At 44.3% G+C, this 24,327-nt stretch overlaps 1 pseudogene across 1 annotated transcript; it reads left to right on the top strand.

The window, feature by feature from the left end:
* The first annotated feature begins 603 nt into the window (after positions 1-603).
* Positions 604-21,101, top strand: LOC309653379 (diacylglycerol O-acyltransferase 2-like protein 6; annotated as a pseudogene). Its single transcript has 6 exons — positions 604-660; positions 8,807-8,906; positions 18,217-18,321; positions 18,845-18,920; positions 19,289-19,493; positions 20,908-21,101. The product of its transcript is annotated as a diacylglycerol O-acyltransferase 2-like protein 6 (transcript).
* The last annotated feature ends 3,226 nt before the right edge of the window (positions 21,102-24,327 follow it).

The raw sequence follows: 24,327 nt of genomic DNA, 5'->3' as shown, positions 1-24,327 counted from the left end.
GCTGTGCCATACCTGGCACAGTCCCAAGCGGTCAGTGTGCCGTGGCAGTTACTTTGCTAGTTAATAAGGTACCTGCAGTCATGCCAATAACTGGGGGTGAAAGAGGGGGGACAGCACAGATGACAAGGAAAGGTACCTACTTTCTGCGGTAAAGAGAAGACACGTCCTCAGCTCCCGGGTTAATACCCTAGAAAAGAAGCCATGTGTGAAAACAAATGATACCTATAGAAAACATACTTTTGTTCTATGTGGCTTTGGTACACTTCATTTTCTTTTAAGAAGATGACTCAGCCTTCCTATTCTAGCTTCTGCAGTCTAGCTTCGGACAGGGGTTTGAAAAGGAGACTCAGATCCCTCTCCTTTGTAGCGTGGTAAATGGAGGGCTGTCAGACGATGAATAGGACGTTATGTTTAGTGAGAGATGACAGAAGACTACCAATGATATATTTATTGCTAAACATATACTGCTTAATAAAGAATTCATGTCACCCTCACAGCATAAGCTCCTGAAACTGGCAGAGCACAGGTTAACTTCCCCACAGATTTGGGAATCAAACATTCATTTGTAGTTCTCTTCCAGTTGTTGCCAGGCTGTCCCTAGCAATGGCCTATTTCGTGCCCTTGAAACTCCACCCTGAGCTCATTCCCAAAATGGGCCAGGTTGGGGTTATCCCCTTGGTCTGAGTCTATTTAAAGATGGTCTTTCCAGAAGATCCAGCCTGATGAAGCCCCCTCACATTCTGATATCGAAGAGGCAAACTAGACAAAGTGGGTTTGAATCCTGGCTTTAAAAGTTGAAAGCTGTGTGACCTTGGGCAATATAACTTCTCTGAACTGCTCCTCTGTTTTCTCTATGTTCATAGATGAGCTGTTTCATAGGGTTGTTGTGAGAATTAAATGAATAATGGCAGCCATGATAATAGGCTGAATAATAAGTGTTTTCCTCTGAGCTCAGTGACTATGGTCTGTCCACTAGGAAGGGAAAAGGAATGGAAAGGTAGGTGTTCGAAACTCTGTTCTGTGCCAGGCACCAGACCCGGCACTTTCACATGCTATTAATACTCACAATGACCCTGCGAAATAGGTAGCATCGTCCCCGTTTTGCAGATGAGAAAACAGGGCCAGAGACGCTGAGTGATTTCTTCAAGTTCACATTGGTAACAAGCTGTGCTTCTGTCATTTTCCATGTGCTTCCCAATTGCATGTGCTTTTAGTTGTGCATCTCAAAGCAGCTTAAAAAGAGGGAGCAGCTTGAAAAATCCAAACCCAAACCACCACTTATATGTTATTGGAGCTCTAGAAATTCCTTTTTAGCTGACTCACCGAAGAAAAGGTTATGCCACCCTGCTTCCCCCCTGCCATTTCCCCCTCAGATGGGGGACAAGAAGAGAGAGGCGGTGAGCAAACCCATCTTCCTCCATTTTCCTCCCTAGTTCAGTCTGCCTGCCTGGCGGCTAGAGAAAACAAAAAGAGAACCACCTTCTCTACTCCCACCAGAAGAAGGCGTTTCAGGGTCCTAGAGTGAGCTGAGTGTGGTGGACTGCGGCAAGCGAGGACTCAAAGCATTCCACAGATAACAGTACTGCCTCATCGTTTGCGCTATGCTTATTTCACGTATGCTGCATATTTCGTTCTCACAACCCGTCAGGCAGGAGATGATGCCTTCATTTTACAGGGAAAGAAACTGGCTTGGGGAAACACAGTGAGTGACTTACTTCAGCACACGGCTAATACGTAGACCGTGCAAACATATCAGTGTAGCCAAAATATTTGCCCTCTGTAGCTCTCACATGGAGGCCAGTTAGTTATTTGGAAAAGGTGAACGCTGGGCACTACTTCTTTTAATGCCATCATGTGGTGATTTGTCCTTTCCACTCTTATTCTTTTCAACACCCCTGTAAGAAAGACAGGGCAGGGGACTGAATGAGCTGATTTCAAGCCCAAGAAGTTGGAGTTAAGGGTTCTGAATTGAGTCTCAATCCTCAGTGCTCTGCCCCTCCCTAGCCGGGTGACCCAGGGCCAGCCAGGTCACCGGGGTCACTGCTGTCATTTAAAACAACGTGCAAAGGATAAAACTTTTGAACCCAAATCCACCTCTCTATGTCAACTGAGTTCCAAAGTCCTCCTCTCCTTACTGTGGGCCTCTGGTTTGCTCATCAGCACAAAAGATACACTGCCACCCAGCTCTTTCAGACACCCAACAACAAGATGGCACTGTGACCTTTGTCTCCTTGCAAAACAGCTCCTTCCAACACCTGCACATCATTTCCTCACAGATTGCTTTTCACCTATTCATCCAAGGTTTAACCTGGCTCAGTTCACTCACGCTCCATAGCAAGGAGGTATGGGTTCTAATACCAGCTCTCTCAGTTTTAGCGCCTCCCAGATGCTGACAACATCTGGCCTACTTACCTCACAGGCCAGAGTAAGAAACAAATGAAATAAAATATGGAAAAGCACTTTGAACAATTAGAAAACATGGCGCAAATGTTTGTAAGTTTGGCGGCCAGAGGAGGGGATGCATTGTTTTTTAAATTCAGTATTTCACAACTTATTTTAACCCCTGCCCCCCTATTGCTTTCTCAGTCTTCTATATATATCACCACCAGCGAAAAGGTTTGTGAACATGCTTTTCTTTGTGTGCTGGAGATGACCAGCACAGGAGAGAATTGTTACCTGCAGTGGAAATTGAGAACGGTTTTTACTTATCTGCCCACCAGACCGCCTTTGACAAACATATGTGAAAAGATGGTAAACAAAAAGATTTCAGTTTCTTGTCCCAACTGGCAATAACTCCTTCCAAGAGAATACAACTCAGCAATGACTTAGGCCATCCTATTCCCATTTGGTAGCACAAATAACAAGAATTCATGTATTGAGCACCTACTGTATACTAGGAGTTGACTATTTGTAATCCTCACAACAACGTCCCAAGGTAGATATTATTATTGCCTCAATTTGTAAATGAGGAACTTGAGGCTCAGAGAAGGGATTTCCCAAAGATCACTCAGCCCTAAGTGTCGAGCTGGGCCTGGCTTCCAGGTGGGCCTGATTCCACAGGCCACGTCCTTCCAGTCTGCCACATTCCCTGGGAAGCACAAATCACGGGGGACATATGAAGGTGGGCGAAATACCACACTGGCACACTGCTCTGGGGATCACCCCTCCCCTTTCTCTGTCTAAATTTTGAGCAATGATTCTATCAGCTTTGCTGGCCAGGCCCTTTAAGGGCACATATGAGACCTGCTCACTAGGGGAATACCCCGGACTCAGAACTTTCCCCTTCCTGGGGCCCTACATCCCTCAACCTGTAGAACATTCCTGCTCCCAGTGCCAGGCTCACCTGTTTCCAGCCCCATCCAATCTTGGTACAAGTGAATCTTTTAAACCCTCTCTCTATTCCACCCTCTCACTTAAGGGTTCCTACACATTTTCTAAGCCCGTCAAAGCCCCCCCTCTTGATCTACCAGGCCCTCTTGGACTACTAAGACCAGACCCAGGTTGTGAGCGCATGAGACTTGGCAGCCAGGGGCTGGGAGGGAGGATTTCTGCCTGAACTCTGAGGCCCTCCCACACTCAGCAACAGATATCACCTCTGCTACCCTGGTGCCCTTGTCCCCGGCTCAGAGACATTGAGAGATTGGCAGAAATACTCCTCACCCGCTTTATGGAACCTGTCTTCTCCTTTCCTTGTCTACCTTCTGCCTGGGTGAGCTCACCCCACCTCCGGCTTCCATGACACACCACATGTATGCTGATGGCCAGCACTAGCCCTGACCTTTCTGCTGAGCTCCCTGACCCATATCCTATCATCTATCTACCACACCACTCCTCATGATGAACAAAAACTCGAACTCAACAGCCTGGCAATGAACTCATCACACTCCCCACCCCTCTGGCTCCATTAGAGTTTCTTAGGGCCTGTCGCCTACTTAGTGCTCTTCCTGGGAAGCTCAGCACTGTTTCTGGCCTTCTCCTGACAAAGCCAGCATTCAGTGTCTGCAGAATGAATTATTGAATGAATGAGTCCCATCATGAATCATGCTTCTTCGTCAGGCAGATTCACAATAATGCAGCCTCTTTCTTTTCATATTCAAACAACTTTACATAAAAGGAAACCCAGAATCCCTTCACCTTAAAGCAGCAATCATTTCCCTCTCAGACCCCCTTTCATCCTATCACTTCACAAAGTGTATTCAGTGGAGAGGTCTGCTTTATACTCTGCTTTGAAAGCTTACCATATCATATACTACTGAGTCTACCTTATAATAATTTTTATGACTTTTAATGACTGCAGATTGTCTATAAGATTCCTATATAATTGCTTACTTAGCCAGGTCCAGATTTTGAACATTTGTATTGTTTCTAGATTTCTACTGTTATTTCCTTTATTCATTTAACAAAGCAAATTACCTTATTTGCTTGGGCACGCATAAAATTTCCCTGGAAGAGGAGGAGGGGTGTGGGATTGTTAGAGGCCAGGAGTGGGAAGGAGACTTTTCACTGAATTTCCCTATAGACCCTCTTGAATTTTGAATCATGTGAATATGCTGACTATTCAAGATATATATACCAAAAGCTTACTGTACATGAAGCATCTCACTAGAAGCTGGATATAGCAGTGGGGTCTACACTCTCAAACTAACTTCCTAATATTTGCTCTCCCAAAAGTCTGTATAATGTACCTTGGGAATCCAGAGGAGAGAGCAGGGTGGAGAATCTCAGACGGTGACATTTTCACAGCAACTTGAAGCATGCGTAGGACATGCTAAGCATGCGTAGGCTGATAAGAGACCACCGTGGGCAAAGGCCCAGAATAGCAAAGGGCACTTCCTGGTTGGGAAAGGAGGCTGTATCTGGTGTGGTGTGAAAGTTATGGGAAGTGAGACTTTCAAGGAGGGCAGAAACCAGTGGAGCAAGGGCTCTGGAGGCCAGGCTCTCGGGTTCAAACTTGATCCCGGAGGCCATGGGAACCTTTGGAGGGTTAGAAACAGGGCAGAGGGTAAGAGCTGTGTTTGATAGCAATCCTCTAGCAGCAAAGGACCAAAGGGAGGTAGAGCAGTGGGGAGCAGCCTGCTGAAGTCCAGGAGACAGTGACAAAGGCCTGAACTAGAGGACAAGCTGTCCCAATAAGTCCCAAACCACCCTGGTTTTAGCACTGAAAGTCCTGAGTCCCGGGCAACTCCTCAGCCCCTAGCAAATAGACATAGTTGGTCATTCTAGCCTGAACCAAGGCACTATATGCTGTTGTTCCCCAGAGCCTGCCTGCCCTGAGAAGTGATCCAGTGACTTCCAAGAGATTTTGAAATACACTGTTCTGTCCCACCCTCTACCTCCTCGGTCCCCACCTCCAGCCACTACTCCTGGGTTCATTTACTTTCTGTAGGTTCTTTCTAGAGCTGCTGATCTCCAGACATAAAGGGATTTATGAGGAAGACATCCCCACTTGCCAACGTCCAATCTTCTGTCTTTCTGCTCCCCTCCACAAACCTGAGGCTCCTATCAAATGAAACTAGTCCCTCTAACAAAGCAAACCTGCAGACTTTTGTGTCTCCCCAGCCACCACAAGACAGATCGCTCTTCCTACTTCTCTGCCTGTTGAAGCCCATTGCAAATGCCACCCCCCCGCACAGCTGAGTACCAGTACCATGGAAAAGCTTCTGAGTGGCAGACACTGCCCGAGAACATTTCAAACATTACCACTACTCCTCACAGCAAATAAATATGATTAGTCCCTTTTTCCAGAGGAGGAAACCAAGACTCAGAGAAGGGAAGTGTCTTGTCCAAGGTCACACAGGTACTAGCCATCCCCTCCGTCTTCTTTATACTTCTCTGATGGCCCCAATCCTTGTGTTGATGATGTGTGTACTTTTCACTCCCTGCCAGCCCCCTGACCCACCACACACATGATTATCAACCTAGAATAATGCCAGGCTTGAGTAGAACCTCAATAAAACTTTGGTGAAAGAAGGGACTATGTATGTCCCTTGTATAGTACCTAGCCCATTGACTGGCATTAAATAGGTTCTCCTATGCAGGTATTGCTGAAATTGCAGTACCGAAACAAGTAAGAGTATGATTGAAGGGGAACGATCAGAAGAAAACACATTATGGCGAACCTCAGCTATCCAAAGCTTTCTAGAAATGAGTCATTCTGAAGGCTGAGGGTGAACCTTCAGAATCCAGGAAGAAGGAATCCTAGGGCTGCTTCTTTCTCAGCATTTCCCTCACTTCCACCCACTTCTCCTGAGCTCCCAAGTGCCCTTGCTCTCCTTTTCCTTACAGTCTTCTTTGGTTTTCTGTTGTTCCTGCAAAGCTTCTTAGCTTCTGGTTTGGTGAGCTAATTGCAGTCTTCCCCGTGCTGTCCTTCCATGCCTTTTGCACCCTTTCTCCTCACCGCAGCACCTCTGCTTCCATAGAGGCTTCCCTGTCCTCCTCAGGCTGGCGGATGCTTCTCTCATCTGTGTCTGCACACCCCACGGCACCCCATTCGGGTGTCTGTGATTCCATCTACCTCACATGTTGGACTGTGAGTTTCTTGAGGGTTAGAATCATATCAGCCCTAAATGTCTATGAAGAAAACTACCAGACCCTTTTGTGCTTCTCAGCCACCTCTCCTTTGATACTGTTTACTCCGAGGCAGCTAAGGGTTTGCTTATTGCTTGGTTGGATTGTACTTGAGAAATCATGAGTGCTGGTTATTCAGGATTTGTCTGGTCACCTACTTCTCTTCTTCCTGCTTTTACTACATTCACTGGTGTTCGTGTTATCCTTGTCCTGTTGGCTCAGGGAGACTCCAGCTCAGATGGTATGCTCTTTGTTTTGGGGGGGAAATGGCTGGCAAATCAGTGTCATGGCCCAGCCCTGCCAGTCCATCTTGCTTAAAGAACCAGGAAACCAGACCTCATTATTTATTCCACAAGCATTTACTTGAATGCCTACACAGTACCAGGCCCTGAACCGGACAATAGGGAGACAGAAATAGAAATCCGTGCGTCTTTGCCCTGCATCTAGCACCATGTGTGAGCCCTTTCTAGGCCTCTTCCATTTACCCATCTGAAAGTGAAGCGGGGTAGAGACCTGATTTGTAAGCAGCCTTGGAGCTGGCAGCATTTTGGAACTCATCTATCCAGGATACTCTCGCCCTCCCCACATCTGTGCTTTGCCTTGGAAGAGCCCAGGCCCACCTCTTACCTCTCTCCCTTCTCCCCTGCAGATTCTGAGCAGATGTGCTCTTATATGTCTCACCCTGTATGTGGCCAACTAGCCCCCAAGAAGCAGTTTGGTAACCCCAGCTAACCAAGGGGAAGAAAAGAAAGAGGAAGAGGAGGAAGGGTGGCATGTCAAGTGGCCATGGAGGGTACATTGGGGGAGGACAATACATCCCAAGGTGCACCAAAACCATCCCCTAAGCTAAACTCCGAAGATTCATATTAGTCAGTCTAATCGAGGAGGCCCAAGCCAGAGTGGGAGATAGGGAGGGAGACAGAGTTCCACTAATATTCCTGGAAAAGGCTAAGGAATCAATATTTCCTTGTACTTGTAGGACACTTGATACCTTTTTGTATTTGATTTTCCTAGCAACCTTTTTGATTACATTCAAAAGATTTTTTTGAGCACCTACATTAGAAGCCTTATGCTGAGAATTACTGGCCTTTTCCTTTAGGATGCTTATCAGAAATTCAAGTGTATAGACAGTTTTGTAAGTTTTTAATGTCTGTCTCCTCCACTAGACTGTGAGTTCAGCGAAGGCAGGAATCATGCCCATCTTCTTCCCCAATGAATCCTCAACACCTAGAACAGAACCTGGCAAACGGTAATCACTCAACAGATAGTTACCAAAAAAAGGAATCCACAGGCCTGGGACCTGGAGACAATCTTTAAATTTGAAAAGGCTGGTGTGCAGAAGCAAGCCTTTTAGCCTGAAACATAATAGATGTTCAGTAGTCATTCATTTAATTAAACGAAGAATAATAATAGGAAACACTTACAGTAATACCTCCTGTGTGCCAGGCCCTGTGCTAAGTGCTTTACATTCACTCACTCAATCCTCAGAACAACCCTATGAAGCAGGTGCCATTATTATCCCCATTTTACAGTTGGGGAAACCGAGCCACAGAGATTTGCCAACTTGTAAGTGGAAGAGCTGAGATCTGAACCCCAGCTATCTGGCTCTAAAGTCCATGCCTTTAGCAACTAGAATGCCTCCCAACAACAGATCTAGAGAAACAGAGCGATTCCCCCACAGCGTCCGGGGAGGAACTTGGCGGAGCCAGGACCGAAAGCCAGGTCTGCTCTCTGTGCAATGCTTCTCCCACTGGCCACTGGTACAGAACCCCTGGGAACAGAGGCACAAGGAGGGATCTGAGAAGTCTAGATATTCATGCAAAAAAAGGCTCTAGTCGACTAGGTGGCTCTCAGCAGAAGACAGGAGGAGTCAAAGAGCATCCACCAGAGCAGACTGCTTTTCAGAGATCCTATTTGAGGCCTAAGCCATTCCCTTTTCCTGCACTAATTTGTGAGGGACCCCTCCTCCCCACCCCACCTCCCACACACACAGCTAGAACCAGCCCGAGGCAATTGAGCATCTGTGGGGAAAGGATGCATATTAGAGAGATTAGAAAGTATGATCTAAAGCCTGGTGTGTGTGTGTAGGAAGTTGAGGTGAGAAGAGAACAGGGAAGACTGGAGAAACGTTAAGTCAAGGCTAAAACCTCCAGCAGATAAAAGGACTCAGTGATGAGATTAAAGCAAAGCACCTGCAATCAGCTCAGCTTTGGAGGCACCAGCCTTCTTACCATAACAGAACAGCACCGTGGCCATTGCCTTTCTCTCCCATCGGTATCTTCAGGAAAGCCTCCAAACACTCTCTGTTTTGCAGTGGATCCCAGCCTATGTCTTTGTAGGTGAGTGAACCCCAGGGGCTGGAGAGCACAAGGGAACAGATGAAGAAAGAGACCAGGAATCTCCAGATGAGGAGGGCTCCAAAGAGATCATTTCATTGGTCCTCTCTCTCTGGGAAGGACTGTGCCTCTCCACTCAGAGAGATGGCTACTGTTGAGTTCATTAGATTTTTCTCCTCCCATCTGAGGGGCATGAAGACCAGGAGTGAGGCTGCAGGTTTCCTGGTTTAAAGATTACCCCAACCTTCTCTCAGGACTGTCCCCTGTGAACTAGCTGAAAAGAGACCTATTCGGGGGCAGGGGCAGATTTGGTGTTACTGGTAGATGTAAGGTGATTTTCCAGGATAAGACTATGATGAGAGAATTATGGAAAATCTGTGGGCTGCATGAGTGACTCATTAGACAGAATTTTGAGAAAGGGCCAGTTCTTCAATGGACTCAGAGAATGACAGTCATCAGTGCTGGGCAAATGGGCTGAGAGCTTGAAGCTTTTCTCAGTCAGAAACCAGGGCTTTGTGAGCAGCCAATTACAGGGGCAAGTTTGGAAACTGGACGTGGAGAAATGTCATTCTGAAGGATGGGACAGGTTAGGAGGCTGCCAAGTCCCATCTGTGGGAAGCTATATGACCCCGTAGAGCAGTGGTTCTTAACTAAGGACCTATAGACCTAGAATGAGGCAGGGAGGGACAACGTTGAATTTGGATGGAAAAACTTACCTGTTTATTTTCACTAACTTCATATTGAAATGATGAATGTAGGCAGCAAACCACAGAAATACCTGTGAATTTGTCGATAATAGACATCACAGAGATTTACATTTCACATGCCAGTTGTTGCAGTCATCTCAAAAGTTCATTTATGCTCGTTACCACGTCCAAATTCCAACAGTTATTGGAACTACCATTAGGTGTGGTTATTTAATGCATAAATCAAGAAGCCCATGTTACTGTATGACATTTTTGGCAATATTTTGATAACGGTGTTTTACTATGATGAGTTTCCTTTGTAACTCTGTGTATTTTATTTTGTGCATTAAAAAATACTGTTCAGAAAAGGGCTTCACCAGACTGCCAAAGGGGTCCATGGCCTGGTTCCCAGTAAATGCTCCTTACAGAAAAGTGTCATTCCTTCCTTCCTCCCTCCCTTCCTCCTTCCTAATTCATTTCTTCCTTCTTTTTCTCACCCTCTTTCCTTCATTCTTTCTGTCTTGCTCAGAGCCTCCCTCAGCGCTTCTCCTCCTTCCTGAATGATGTTGAGAATCATGGCTGATTACTGAACACTACTGGGAGTGATGGGGGAAAAAGTAGGGAAGAGGGGGAGAGAAAAGGCAGAGGGACAAGAAGGAGAAAAGAAGCGAGGAGAGAAGAATGAAGAGATGGTTTGGGGGAGATGTAGAATATAAATATTCATGACCCTTGGAATTAAGCAATGCTCCTGAGAGCCCCTCTGAGGCCCAGCTTCCAGTTAAAAGATGGCTCTCCATCTGTCTCTTCTTTTCTGGGCTTGTATTGCCATCTATCTAAACTGTTGCAATATCCTCTTTCTTGGCCTTCTATTCTCCACCCTCTCCCATATATTCCACTGCCTACAACCAGGAGAGTCTTTCAAATGCATCTTTGATTACAGCCCTTTGCTGCTCAAAAATAGTCAGCGGTTTTCCCTTGCCTACTTGATGAAGTACAAATGTGTTATCCTGGGCATTCAAAGCACTGCTGCACTCTCTGCCTCGAACTCTTTACCGGCTCATCCCCCTACTCTTCCCCTAGGCAAAGCTCATATTCCAGGCAATCTATTCACAGAACAAATGTGAAGGGTACTTACTCTCTCACTCCTTCACCTCTGCTCTATTTCCTCCACTTAAAAGATTCCCTGAACACCCTTCCTGGACTATCCATGGACAACCCCTCCTTTGAGATATTGCTCAAGTCATACCTTCTCTGCAACATTTTCCTGGCAACCTGAGACTACATTATCTCTGAAAGTCCAGAGCACTTTGGAAAAATTGGTTGCATAGCAGCCTTTATACCCTATGCCTCCTCTACCCAGTAAGCTCCATGAAAACAGGAGCCACGTCTTGTCATTGTTATGTTTCTTGCAAGACCAAGCTTGACACTGTTGATTCTTTCAGATTTCTTCTCCTCAGTAAAGACCTTTCAGTCCACTTCTTGTTCTTTTTTCTCTCTCATGGACATCTTTGTGTGTGTGTGTGTGTGTGTGTGTGTGTGTGTGTCTGCCTCCTATCTCTGGTTGCTGATAATACAAAAAATAGAACATACTCTTGGGAGTCAGACAGACCAGGTCTGCCATTTACTTGTTGTGTGAGCTTGTGCAAGTAAGTCATTCACCCTCTACCATTGTAGAACAGAGCTCTCAAGACCATTCTGAAAATCATAGAGGAAAGAAAACCCTCAGTAGATGTTCATTTTCTTTCTGTTATAGAAATTGACATCAGAGCCCAACCACCCCACCTTAGAAGACGTTTGATCAACAGAAGAGTAACTACCACTTCTGAGACAGGCACCCTAGACTCTAAATTTATTGCACCTTCAGGAAGACTAATGAGTAACTAGATCCTAGAAAATGAGGCAGAGACTCTGATACCTGCCGAGCATTCCCACAGGCCCTTTCAAGGCATCATTCACTACTCCCTCTCCTTCACCCCCTACATCCAGTCAACTGCAAACCCCTGAAAATTCTACCTCCATAGTATCGTTCAAATTGATTTCTGAAGTAGTGGCTGATTTCACGTTTCCATTGCCTCTCATCTAAGTCACTGCAACTCTTAGCTGACCTCTCTGCCTACCGTTTCTCCTGCTCGTACAGTCGTCTCAGATGATCTTACTGATACGCAGATATAATCACGGTCTTCCTCTGCTAAGAACAATCATTGGCTGCTCATTCCATTCAACATGGGACCTGAGCTCCCCTGCTCCCTCCCAGTGTCATCTCCTGTTCCATGGCTTCCCATGCTCCCTGTACTTTTGCAGGTTATGGTATTACTCACAGACCTTGGACTCTTCCATCTCCAGGCCTTCATTTGAGCTCTTCCTTGTGCGTGGAAGGCCCTTCCAGCACAAATCCATCTGTCAAAACCCTACTCTTCCTTCAAGATTCAATTTAACTCTTACCTTCTGCAAGAAGGCTTTCTAGGTTGCCTGGTAGTAAAGAATGGCCTTCTACTTTGGTCCCCATAAAATGACATTTGAACCCTAACTGTATTGTTCTCACCCTCTAGGATATATCCATTATTTATGGTGTCAGTATTCCCCTCTTGACTATGAGTTTCTGGAAAGCAGGAACTTTATTTTTTACATGTCTTAATATGACTTAAAATTAATTAAACATACACAAAGTGCTTAAAGTAGCTCTTGGTTCATAATAAAGACTCAACAAATGCTACCTACTTTCTTCCCCAAAGCTTGAAATGAAGATATGTGATGTCTCTGAACCTCAGTTTCTTCATATGTAAAATGGGGATAACAAAATAATCTACCTCTCAGGGTCATGAGAGGATTAAATGAGCTAATGTACATTAAGTGCTGAACAGTGTGCTTGTTGACAATAAATGCTCTTACAACTTATCAGTAACCATACTTAAGGTATTTTCATCATTTTCATACTTATGCTTTTCACCCTCCTCCTTCCAGGCCCCAAGCCTGCCCCCATTGCTTCTAGCACAGATATTTCACATGAGGTATGCTTCGTCTATGTTTGCTGACTTACTAAGTTATCTTTTTTTTACTCTCGCGGGTTCTCATATTTATGGTAATACAGATCCAATAAGTAATCACAAAGCCACAGAAACTCGTCTTTGACAAACCAGCCACATTCTTGGATTTCTGAAGGCTTTGAGCCAACTGATTAAGACACCAGGTTTTCGTTTTACACTAGAAATGACAGGCTGTCCATAGCCTTACACACTCATGCACAACCTGGAACCTCAGAGGGCCTTTCTTTATTTGGAATAAGGGCATTGGTGGTTTCTTTCCCTGTTAACATTCACCTGTCACTTGGAGAATTTTGAAATCAAACTTCCCTGTGCTACAACTGAATGTAACAAATACATTTATCCTGAGTCATCCTCCTGTGCTTGGCACTGTGCTGAAGGCTGTTTTCAAGAAGCTTATTGTCTAGGGCTTCCCTGGTGCCGCAGTTGTTAAGAATCTGCCTGCTAATGCAGGGGACACGGTTCGAGCCCTGGTCAGGGAATATCCCACATGCCATGGCACAACTAAGCCCATGCGCCACAACTACTGAGCCTGTGCTCTAGAGCCCGAGAGCCACAACTACTGAAGCCTGCGTGCCTAGAGCCCATGCTCCGCAACAAGAGAAGGCACTGCAATGAGAAGCTCGTGCACAACAACAAAGACCCAACACAGCCAAAAATAAATAAATTTATTAAAAAAAAAAGAAGCTTACTGTCTAAAAGGCAAAGGGCCAGCCATGTAAGGTGCTAACTACACAAGCAGCAAAATGAAACAGGGCCAAATAGATGCAGAATTAATGTGCTGTGGGTGTGTAGAGGAGGGAACTCTTCATTCTGACCAGAGAATAAGCAAAGATATCATCAAGGAGGTATCATTTGAGTTAAGCTTTGAGGGCTGAGAGAATTTTGATATAGACAGAAAGTTGGAGAGCGGGTAGTCAGAATAAGGGAACAGTATCACCAAAGGCATGGAGAGGTGAAATTGCACGGTGGGTTGAAAGAATCGGGGGCAGACTAAGGTGGTTGGACCCCCGTTTCCCATTCTTCAGTCATTTGCATCCCACTTTCTGGTTCTTCCCACAGCTGAGTACCACTTATGCTATTATTACTTAACATTTTTTCCCCAAATTGACTCATTCCTGTAACCTAAGTTAATATAGTCTAACAGGAAACTTTACATTACCACCATGAATTCACTTTTATTCACTACACATTAAAATAACTTTCCATCCATGAACCACTTCAGATCACCCTGTGTCCTTACAGTAGTGTGGTTATGATCACCTCATGCTAGATCATAAGGGGTGTGAGTGCCGGTGCTGAGAGATGAGGCCAAGAAGGTGTGTGGGGCCAGCCCATGGAGGGCCTTAAACAGCAGGCTAACATGTTTGGACTTTATCCTGTTAGCAGTGGAAAATACTGAAGGTTTCAGAGGAGGCAAACAACATTATGACTGTGCCTTAAAAATATATTTGCGGCATGGAAAATAAACTGGAGGGGAAGAGACCAGCAGGCAAGAATAGACAAGAGGCTGCAGTCCAGACCAGAGGAGATCAAGTTCTGGACCACAGCAGTGGCAATGGAGACAGAGGCAGGAGGATGAATGGGAGAGATTTTTTTTTTTTTTGGAAAGAGAGAGAAGTTAAAGATAGCTCCAAAATGTTGAAACTGTGACATTTATCCTGAGGCCTGAAATATGAATAGGAGCTAGCCAGGCAACGAGCTGAGGAAAGAGTCTTCCAGACAAAAGGGACAACATGCACAGAAGCCCAGAGACTGGGGAACACAATGAGTTGAAGAAACTGACAGAAGAACAGTATGGTGGCATGCAGAGAACCAGGGGATGGCCAGGGGCTCCATCACCGAGGACCTTCAGAACCAAGGTTATGAGACTGGACTGCATCCTAAGAGTCATAGGAAGACATGTGAGTTGTTGAATTATTGAATTACCATTAACCCCCATAGGTTCTCACATTTATCACTAATTTTGATCCATTAAGTAATCACAGGACCACAGAAATGTCTCTTTGACAAACCAGCCATGTTCTTGGTTATAGACTATAGAAGGACAGAGATTTGCATTTAGCATGCTGGCTGCATCATGGTTCAAATTGAAGCAGGTAACCTGTTGGGAAGACATTGGCAGTCAGCTTAGAGAGAGAGAATGGTGGCTTGCACCGGATGGTAGCATGGAGGTGGGGAATAGAATAATTTGAAAGATGTTTGGAGGACAGAACTGATGGGAATTAATAATTGACTAAAGGAAAGCAATAATTAGAGCTAAGTGGCAAAGAGTACAGTCTCTGGAGGAAGAGTGTGAGTTCTTAACTCTGGATCACCCACTAGCTGGCTGTGTGACCTTAAGTGGTTATTTAACTTCTCTGAACCTGGGTTCCTCATTCACAAAATGAGAATGATTATTGTCCTAATGGGTGTTTTATGAAGATTAAATAAAATACACTTATAAAATACTTAGTTTTACATGATGAGTGTACAGTAAATGTTGACTATTACTATATGGGAAAAGTGAGCAAGCAAAATGAATCAGAAATGATTTGAAGAAAGGACCCACTTAGCTTCATATTGGTACCATCTTTAACTTAAGCTAGTAATCATTAGTAATGTGAGGGTGTACAGGTTTCAATTTATTTTTTTTAAATCAAGACCAAGGGTGAAAAAGGATATTACATAATGGTAAAAGGGTCAATTCACCAAGAAGACATAACTATCCTAAATTTCTAGGCACCTAACAATAGAGCTTTAAAATATATGAAGTGAAACCTGACAGAACTGGAAAAAAATAGACAAATTAACAATTATATTTGAAGACTTCCTTGAAAACCACAAACAACCAAAACTCACCCAACAGAAATAGATAACCTGTAACTATTAATTAAAGAAAATTTTAATTTTGGAAGGTTATAAACCTTCCAAAACAGAAATCTGCAGACCCAGTTGGTTTCAACAGCATATTCTTCCAAACATTTTAAAGATGATATATCAACAAATTCTAAACAATCTTTTTCAGAAAATACAAGAGGAAGGAACACTTCTCAACTCATTTATGAGGCCAGGCCCTGATACCAACACCAGACAAAACAGTACAAAAAAGAAAACTACAGTCCAATATTCCTCATGAATATAAATGCAAAAATCCTCAAAAAAATACAAGCAAATCAAACAAAGATTAATATACCATGACCAAGTGAGCTCTGTCCCAGAATGCAAGTGTAAATATTTGAAAATCAATCAATGTAGCCTAACATATTAACCACCAAAGGGAGAAAAAACACACACTATTATATCAGTTGATGTAGAAAAAGCATTTGACAAACTTTAATCCATGATAAAATCTCTCAGCAAACTAGGAATAGAAGGCAATTTTCTCAACTTGATAAAGAGCATCTGTAAAAAAAAAAAAAAAACCCTGCAGGTAATATCATATTTAATGGTGAAAGACTGAAAGCTTTCTCCCTAAGATGGGGAGCAAAGCAAGGATGTTCACTCTCACCATTTGTATTCAACATCATACTAAAAGTCCTAGCAAGTGCAGTAAAGCAAGAGGGGAAAAAAAAATAGAAAGAAAAGCATACACATTGAAAAGTAAGAAATACAACTTTCCTAATTCACAGATGACATGATCATCTGTGTAGAAAATCCCATTAAATTAAATACTTTTAAAATCTACTAAAAAAAATCCCTCTAAGGGTGTGGAGAAAAGGGAACCCTCTTGCACTGTTGGTGGGAATGTAAATTGATACAGCCACTGTGGAGAACAGTATGGAGGTTCCTTAAAAAACTAAAAATAGAGTTACCATATGACCCAGCAATCCCACCACCAGGCATATACCCTGAGAAAACCATAATTCAAAAAGACACATTCACTCCAATGTTCATTGCAGCACGATTTACAATAGCCAAGACATGGAAGCAACCTAAGTGTCCATCAACAGATGAATGGATAAAGAAGATGTGGCACATATGTAAAATGGAATATTACTCAGCCATAAAAAGGAATGAAACTGGGTCATTTGCAGACACATGGATGAATCTAGAGACTGTCATACAGAGTGAAGTAAGTCAGAAAGAGAAAAACAAATACCATATGCTAACACATGTATATGGAACCTAAAAAAAATAAATAATAATAAAATATGGTTCTGAAGAACCTAGGGGCAGGATTGGAATAAAGATGCAGACCTACTAGAGAATGGACTTGAGGACATGGGGAGGGGGAAGGGTAAACTGGGACGAAGTGAGAGAGTGGCATGGACGTATATACACTACCAAATGTAAAATAGGTAGCTAGTGGGAAACAGCCACATAGCACAGGGAAATCAGCTCGGTGTTTTGTGACCACCTAGAAGGGTGGGATAGGGAGGGTGGGAGGGAGATGCAAGATGGGGGGATATGGGGATATATGTATATGTATAGCTGATTCACTTTGTTATAAAGCAGAAAATAGCACACCATTATACAGCCATTATACTCCAATAAAGAAGTTGAAAAAATAATAATAATGATTCATATTTAACATTACCTAAGTTTTCTTCTGAAGCTTACCCAGCAAATTTACTCTCATCTTTTATGAGGGTCAGAGGTAGCAAGATTTGTATCCATGGCAATCTTCCCATAAATTCCTCCCCCTGTTATTTTTCCTATTTAATTGGTATGCTTACAACAACCCCTTCAGCCAGCTCTTGTAAGGGGAATTCAGCCTACCATTAAGGTTTCTTCTACTCCATAACACGACTTTTTTTTTTTTTTTTAATTTCCATTCCATCTTTTTCCTGTATTTTCATCTAAGCCCAAAATGCTAGAGACAAACCTGCTGGCAGGTAACTCTTGAGTTTCTTCCCCTTCTCTGAAACTTTTATCTACTATGATATTATCTTGTCAAAGAAGTCATTCTTTTAGCTGGGTATTTTTAAATTCACAATATCTGTACTGAGCCCCTCATTCTCATGAATGCAGATTTTAAAATGGAATTCAACTTCCACTGCTGTAAGATGTATCCCGTCTGCATTTCACAGCCTGCTGTGACCCTTTGCTAACAGAGATGATTTTTCTCCCTTCTGAACTTTTGAGAGATTTCTAATGGGACAAAATTGAACAAAGTAAAGCAGTTTCTAATATGTGTTTTCTTCTCAGCATCAAACAGCCCATACACTGCAGGCTGCCCCTCTCCACTGGAATGTGCTGACAGAGCATTTGCACAAAGGAAGGAGGGTTGAGCTTTCAGAAAGGACTTCCTGAGGTCCCAGAATGGGGATGTAAGCCACCGGCCCAAGATGCTGTTTCCTTCCAATTGCCAAGTAGTGCTGTCCTTTGACCCCAGCTGAGGAGCTCCTCTGAGAACGTCATGGATCTGCTGTTTCCTCAGTTAAGATACCAGCCATCAAGGGGACCCAGATCCAGGGACTCAGAGGTCATCCCGGACCACAGCAGAGCTAGGAGTGTGGTAGGGTGTTGGGGGGTGTGATGAGGAGAGAAGAGTCTCACACCGGCCTCGACCTGCTCCTTCACTACAGAGCAGAGATTGGGGTTATGATAGGTGTATTAAACTTGAAGGGAACTGAAGGGCACGAACCCTTTGTGTCCCCTCAGGAGCTATTCCTATTCTTCTTATACCCTACTTTCTGGTGTTCACTAAATTCGGGATGCTGTGCGTGCTCGCCTTAGCCTGGCTCGCCTATGACTGAAACACCCACAGTCCAGGTAAGAAACAGGGGAAGAGTGGTGGTCCCTGTATGTACCAAGGATGGAACCACAGGGATGGGGTGGGGGTGGAAGGAGAGAGTGGGAGAAACAGATGGAGAAGAGGTGGGGAGAGGAAAGAAGAGGAAAGGGAAAGGAAAGGAGGTCAGGGAGGCGAAGCGAAGGAGAGAGGGAGAGGAGCACAGGAAGGCAAAGGGAGACAGGAGGGCAAAGCCCAGCAAGGAACAGAGGTCTCTGCCAGGTTTCCCAGGAAGAATTGAGCCTGGTTTCTGGGAGGGTGCTCCCAGCATCCTACTACTTCCCTCCCACCTTTCTGACTGCTCCAGAGGAGCCGGGACTTCCTGTGTCTCCTTGGGAGTTGGATTTAGGGACAATACCTATAGCTCTGTGCCCAAGATATGGAAATGTGAGAAGGAGGCCCCTCTAGTGACCTGAAGATTTTAGGAAGAACCCTCCACCTCCGAGAGAAGTAGAGGGATTGGCAAGATCTCACCCAGTCTTCCCTTCCCTTCCATACCTGCTGGTGGTAGGCGTTCAACTTGGGTATGAAACTGGACGCTCTGGAATTATTTCCAAATTACTTCCCAGTAATGGTGACTATGCTACCTCTGAGTACCCTCATTCCCTCTTACTCAGACTCTTCCTCCCTATTCAGCCCCATGGTTTCAAAGGCTTTGGTGGCCAGCAGTGGACATAAAGACCCAGAGGCATATTGCAGAATAGAGACCCAAGATGGATGGGCAGGTGGGGAGACAAATGGATAACACCTTGCCTCAGAGTGGCAGACCCAGGTCAGCCTCTCTGAGCATCATAATCCCTGGCAATCCTGTGGCAGTGAAGACATCCCAGTGAATAGGGATTTGGGGCTCCCCAAGGGCAACACAGGCTACCTACTGGGATCTGAGTCCACATGTCCTCTCTTCCTTCTATCCACTACTCTGATCCAATCTCCCTCTAACAGCTGGTGAAGACTCATGACCTCTGTCCCAAACACAACTATATCATTGCCAACCACCCCCATGGCATTCTCTCTTATGGTGTCTTCATCAACTTTGCCACTGAGGCCACTGGCTTTGCTCAGAATTTCCCAGCCATCACTCTTTATGTAGGGACCTTGGAAGGGATCTTCTGGATCCCAATTGTGTGAGATTATATGATGTCAGTGGGTGGGTATAAGAAATCATTCCATTCTCTGACCTACCTCAGGGCTCCAACTTCTATAAGACTTGACAGTCAGTCCAGTTCTCACTCCCTGCTGGAAGAGGACTTCTTAGTAGAAAATGAGTCCAGAACACACTGGGCCAGTAACAGGAATATGTGTCCAAGCCTCAGGTTCTGTCCAAGATCCGAGAGGCAGGGTTTGATTAGGCAGCAGGATAAGTTATATGCATTAGTAAGCGTTGCCATGGATCCTTTCAGAGGAGGAAGCAGAAGCCTGGAGTTCAGGATCAAAGCCAAAGTGGAAAGCAGAAAGCAAAAACCAAATATCAAAACCAAACAGAGGGAAAATGAGGCATGAATGGGACAGCTCAGATGAACTTTGCCTGATTTTTGAGGGATGTCAACTGGCTTCTTTTGACTAGTCATTTATTTAGCAGCTCTCATCTCAGGGTGTCTCAAAGACACTTTTAAGTCTTTCATACTAGCTGGTACCCTCCTGGCCCATGACCTTCATCTCCTGAGAACCCCTTTGAACTTGCATAAGACATCAAGGGATAAAGGATAGGCATCCGTCAGAATCCAGGACAACTTCCACATGCCAGGCTTCAAGCCATGGTACTGTGCCAAATGTCCTTTTCTTTGGATGAATATCCATCCTTCTGGACACCAGAAAACAACCAAAGCCAAACATTAAATGTAAGATACATTGATATCTGGAGGGGCCAGGTGGGACCACTAGAGTCCCAGAGGATGATTCTACTCCCCTCTGAGGTTGGTATGACCATGGATCTCTAGGACTGTGGCCTGGAGCCAATGTCTGCCATCCCAAGAGAGAACAGAACTTTGCACAGGGCAAAGTTGGAAAACAGAGGTGTGGAAAGACTCTGTGACTGTTGTAGAGCAGCAAGATGTCATCCTCATTCCATGGTTCATCTACATTTCAATTTGGCTTGGACAGGATTCTGGGTCTGCCTACTCTCCAGAACCCCCAGCCAATGGCTTCCCTTTGCCAGGTTGCTCTAAGGAGGAAACATGTTGGTGGTGGCTATTCCTCATTACTCCTAGGGAAGAGAACTCTGGAGAGCCTCAATTGCCATCAGCCTGGGGAGAGTGGAAGACAGCTGTGGTTCCTGGGTAGAGAAGGAAGGGATGGGCTTAAATCCTATAGAGTTAAGAGAAATTAGGCAGAAGAACTCAATGTAGCCCCAACTGTAGTAGCTCAGAGCTGCAAGGCAAGAAGCTGACCTTAAGGACCAACCTCAGGGCTAACCCAGGATATGGAGGTGAAAGACAGAAGAGTGGAAACAAGCACAGTCAGGAGACAGAAGAACTGTCTCCAGCAGGAAGACCCTGGAGGAACCCCTTATCCCGTCCCCAAGCACCAAGTTTGTTATACCACTTGACTCTTTGGTTTCACAGGTGTGTGCCCAGTGAGTGAGTTGGCCTTGAAGTATTTGCTGACCAAGAAAGGTTCGGGCAATGCTGTGGTTATTGTGGTGTGTGGAGCTGCTGAAGCCTTCTTGTGCCACCCAGGAGCCTCTACCGTCCTCCTTAAACAGTGTAAAGGTTTTGCGAGGTTGGCACTGAAGACAGGGTGGGTCCCTAGGTTCTGATGCCCTATCATCAGGGTGCCATAGGTCCTCTGTAGCACCTCTCCAGAATGGTAACCTTCCTTGGAAACCTGTTAGAGGTGGTTCCCTCTTCATTCTGATTGCTTTTCTCTACTCGCTCACACTGTGCCTTAAGGGTGTTTGGGCCTCCAGACACATTCTGGTGGGTACTTTTAAAACTTGAAGTTGGAGAAAAAACAGTAAAAGACCTTTACCTTCTGCCCATTAGCCTGGTAGGCTGGGGGTCTGGGGAAGTGGGGCTTTAGCCTATATCAACCCATGAACTGTGAGGCCGAGAAAACTTACCCAGGGCAAGGAAGGCACAGGGCTTGATGCTGAGCGGATTGCAAAGATGCAAAAGACATGTATACTGCCCCCAAAGAGCATATAATCTTTTTGAGAAATAGAATGCATTCATTCAGCAGTTATTAAACAGCTACTGTGTGTCAGGCATAGTACTAGGCATTAAGGATATAAAAATAAATAAGACCTAGTCCTTGCCTTTAAGGAACTCACAGTCCGATGGAAGACAGACATGTTCACATATAATTACAAAATATATCCAGAAGCCAACCACTTACCATCTCAACTATCGCCCCGTGGTTTACCAGCCCATCGTCTCGCCCCTGGATTATTACAACAGTCTCCTAAGTGCTCTCTCTGCTTCTATTATTGCCTCCCTCACATCCAAGAGTCTATTCTCAACCATGGCCAGGATGATCCTATTCAGTGTGAGTCAGATCATGTCACTACTCCAAATGCTCCAGTGGCTCCCATTTCACCCCGAGAAAAAGCAAAGTCTTTGCAAGGACCGGCAAGACCCTAAATCATCTTGCCACCTCTCTGATCTCATCAGCCACTGCCCTCCCCCTTGCTCACTCTATTAGAACTACACTGGCCTCCTTGCTATCCCTCAAACAAGCCACACATTCCTCCCTTAGGGTCTTTGCTCTAGCTGTCCCGTCTGTCTGGGACATTATTCCTGCAAATAACTCTTAAGCTTATTTCTCTCCTTGGTTTGATCCCTTGATCAGTATGTAGTGTCCTTGTTTGTTTCTTGTAATAGTCTTTATCTTAAAGTCTATTTCGTCTGATATGAGAATTGTAACTCCAGGTTTCCTTTGATTTCCATTTGCATGGAATGTCTCTTGCCATCTCCTCACTTTCAGTCTGTATGTCTCCCTAGGTATAAAGTTTGTCTCTTCTAGGCAGCACATATAATGGTCTTGATGTTGTATCCCTTCAGGGAGTCTATCTGTTGTAGTTGGAGCAATGTATCCATTTACATGTAACGTTATTATTAATATGGATGTTCCTCTTACCGTTTTGTTAATTGTTTTTGGTTTGTTCTAGGAGGTCTTTTCTTTTCTTTGTGATTCCTGCCTAGAGAAGTTCTTTATCCTTTGTTATAAAGCTGTTGTTGGTGCTGAATTCTTTTTCCGTGTGTTTTTCTGTAAAGCTTTTAGTTTCTCCGTCCAATCTCAATGAGATTCTTGCTGAGAACAATAACATTGGTTGTAGGTTTTTTTCCTTTCATCTCTTGAAATACGTATACTGGCACTCCCTTCTCTCTTGCAGAATTTCTGCTGAAAGGTCAGCTGTTAACTTACGTGGATTCCCTTGTATGGTATATGCTGCTTTTCCCATGCTGCTTTTTACATGCTTTCTATGTATTTAGGTTCTAATAGTTTGATGAATACGTGTCTTGGTGTGTTTCTCCTTGGATTTATCGTTTACGGGACTCTCTGTGCTTCCTTGACTTGATTAACTCTTTCCTTTCCCATACTAGGGATGTTTTCAACTATAATCTCTTCAAATATATTCTCACGCCTTTTCTATTTCTCTTCTTCTTCTGAGACCCATATAATTCGAATGTTGGTGCATTTAATGTTGTCCCAAGGGTCGCTGAGACGGTCCTCCGTTCCTTTCTTTCTTTGTACTTTATTTTGATCCGCAGTATTTATTTGAACTATTTTATCTTCCAGGCCACTTAAACCGTTCTTCTGCCTCAGTTATTGTGCTAGTGATCCATGCTAGAGAATAATTATTTTCATGTATTGTGTTCTTCATCATTGTTTGTTTGCTCTTCAGTTCTTGTCGACCCTTGTGAAACGTTTCTTGTATTTTCTCTCTCCTATTTCTACGATGTTGAATCGTATTTCCTATCATTATTCTGAATTATTTTTCGGGTGGACTGCCTATTTCCTCTTCCTTTGTTAGGTCTGGTGCGTTTTGACCTTGCTGCTTCGTCTGCTGTGTGATTTTTGGTCTCCTCATTTTGCTGAACTGACTGTGCTTGGGGTTCCTTTTCACATGCGTAATGCCCGTCGTTTTTTTTGTTTTTGGTGTCTGTCCCCAGCGGCTAAGGTTTGTTCAGTGGGTTCTGTATGCTTCTTGGTTGAGGGGAGTTGTGCTTGTGTTCTGGAAGATGAGGCTGGATCTTTACTTCTTGGTGGGCACTTCCAAGACTGGTGGTGTGTATTTTGGTGCCTCCGTCCTTATTATGATTTAAGGCGTCCTCTCTGATAACGGATGGGGCTGTTTCTGTCTTGCTCATTGTTTGGCATACGGTGTCCAGCACTGTAGACTGCTGGTTACTGAGTGAATGTGGGTCTTGGCGTTAAGAAAGAAATCTCTGGGAGTTTATCACCCTTTGATACTACGTGGAGCTGTCAGGACTCCTGTGCACCAGTGTCTTGAATTTGTCTCTTCCACCTCAGATGCACAACACTGACTCCTGGCCGGACCACCAAGAGACATGCATCGTCACAGCTCAGAAAAATTGGGAGAGGAAAGAGAAGGAAACAAATAATGCAGATAAAATAAAACAAAATAAAGTAAAATAAAATAAAATGAAGTTATTAAAATAAAAAAATATGTATCAAGAGATAGTTTTAAAAACTAAAAAAGCATAACAGACAGACAGAGCTCTAGTACAAATGGTAAAAGCTAAGCTATACAGACAAAATCGCAAACAGCAGCATACACCTCCACAGTCACAAAAAGTGAAAAACTGGAAAGAATAATATATCTTTGCTCACAAAGTCCACCTCGTCAATTTTGGGCTGATTCATTGTGTACTCAGGTGTTCCACAGATGCGGAGTACTTCACGTTGAATGTGCAGATTTCATCCACTCTTCCTGCGGCTGCTGGGAGAGATTTCCCTTTGGCTTCTTTTTTTGCTCAGCTCTCCTTTTACAGTTGCATTTGCTTTATCCCATAGTTTTG

The sequence above is a fragment of the Balaenoptera physalus genome, assembly GCF_965194825.1.
Source record: "Balaenoptera physalus genome assembly, chromosome: Y".
In the NCBI taxonomy this organism is placed as follows: domain Eukaryota; kingdom Metazoa; phylum Chordata; class Mammalia; order Artiodactyla; family Balaenopteridae; genus Balaenoptera; species Balaenoptera physalus.
This window is presented reverse-complemented; position numbering and strand designations above follow the sequence as displayed.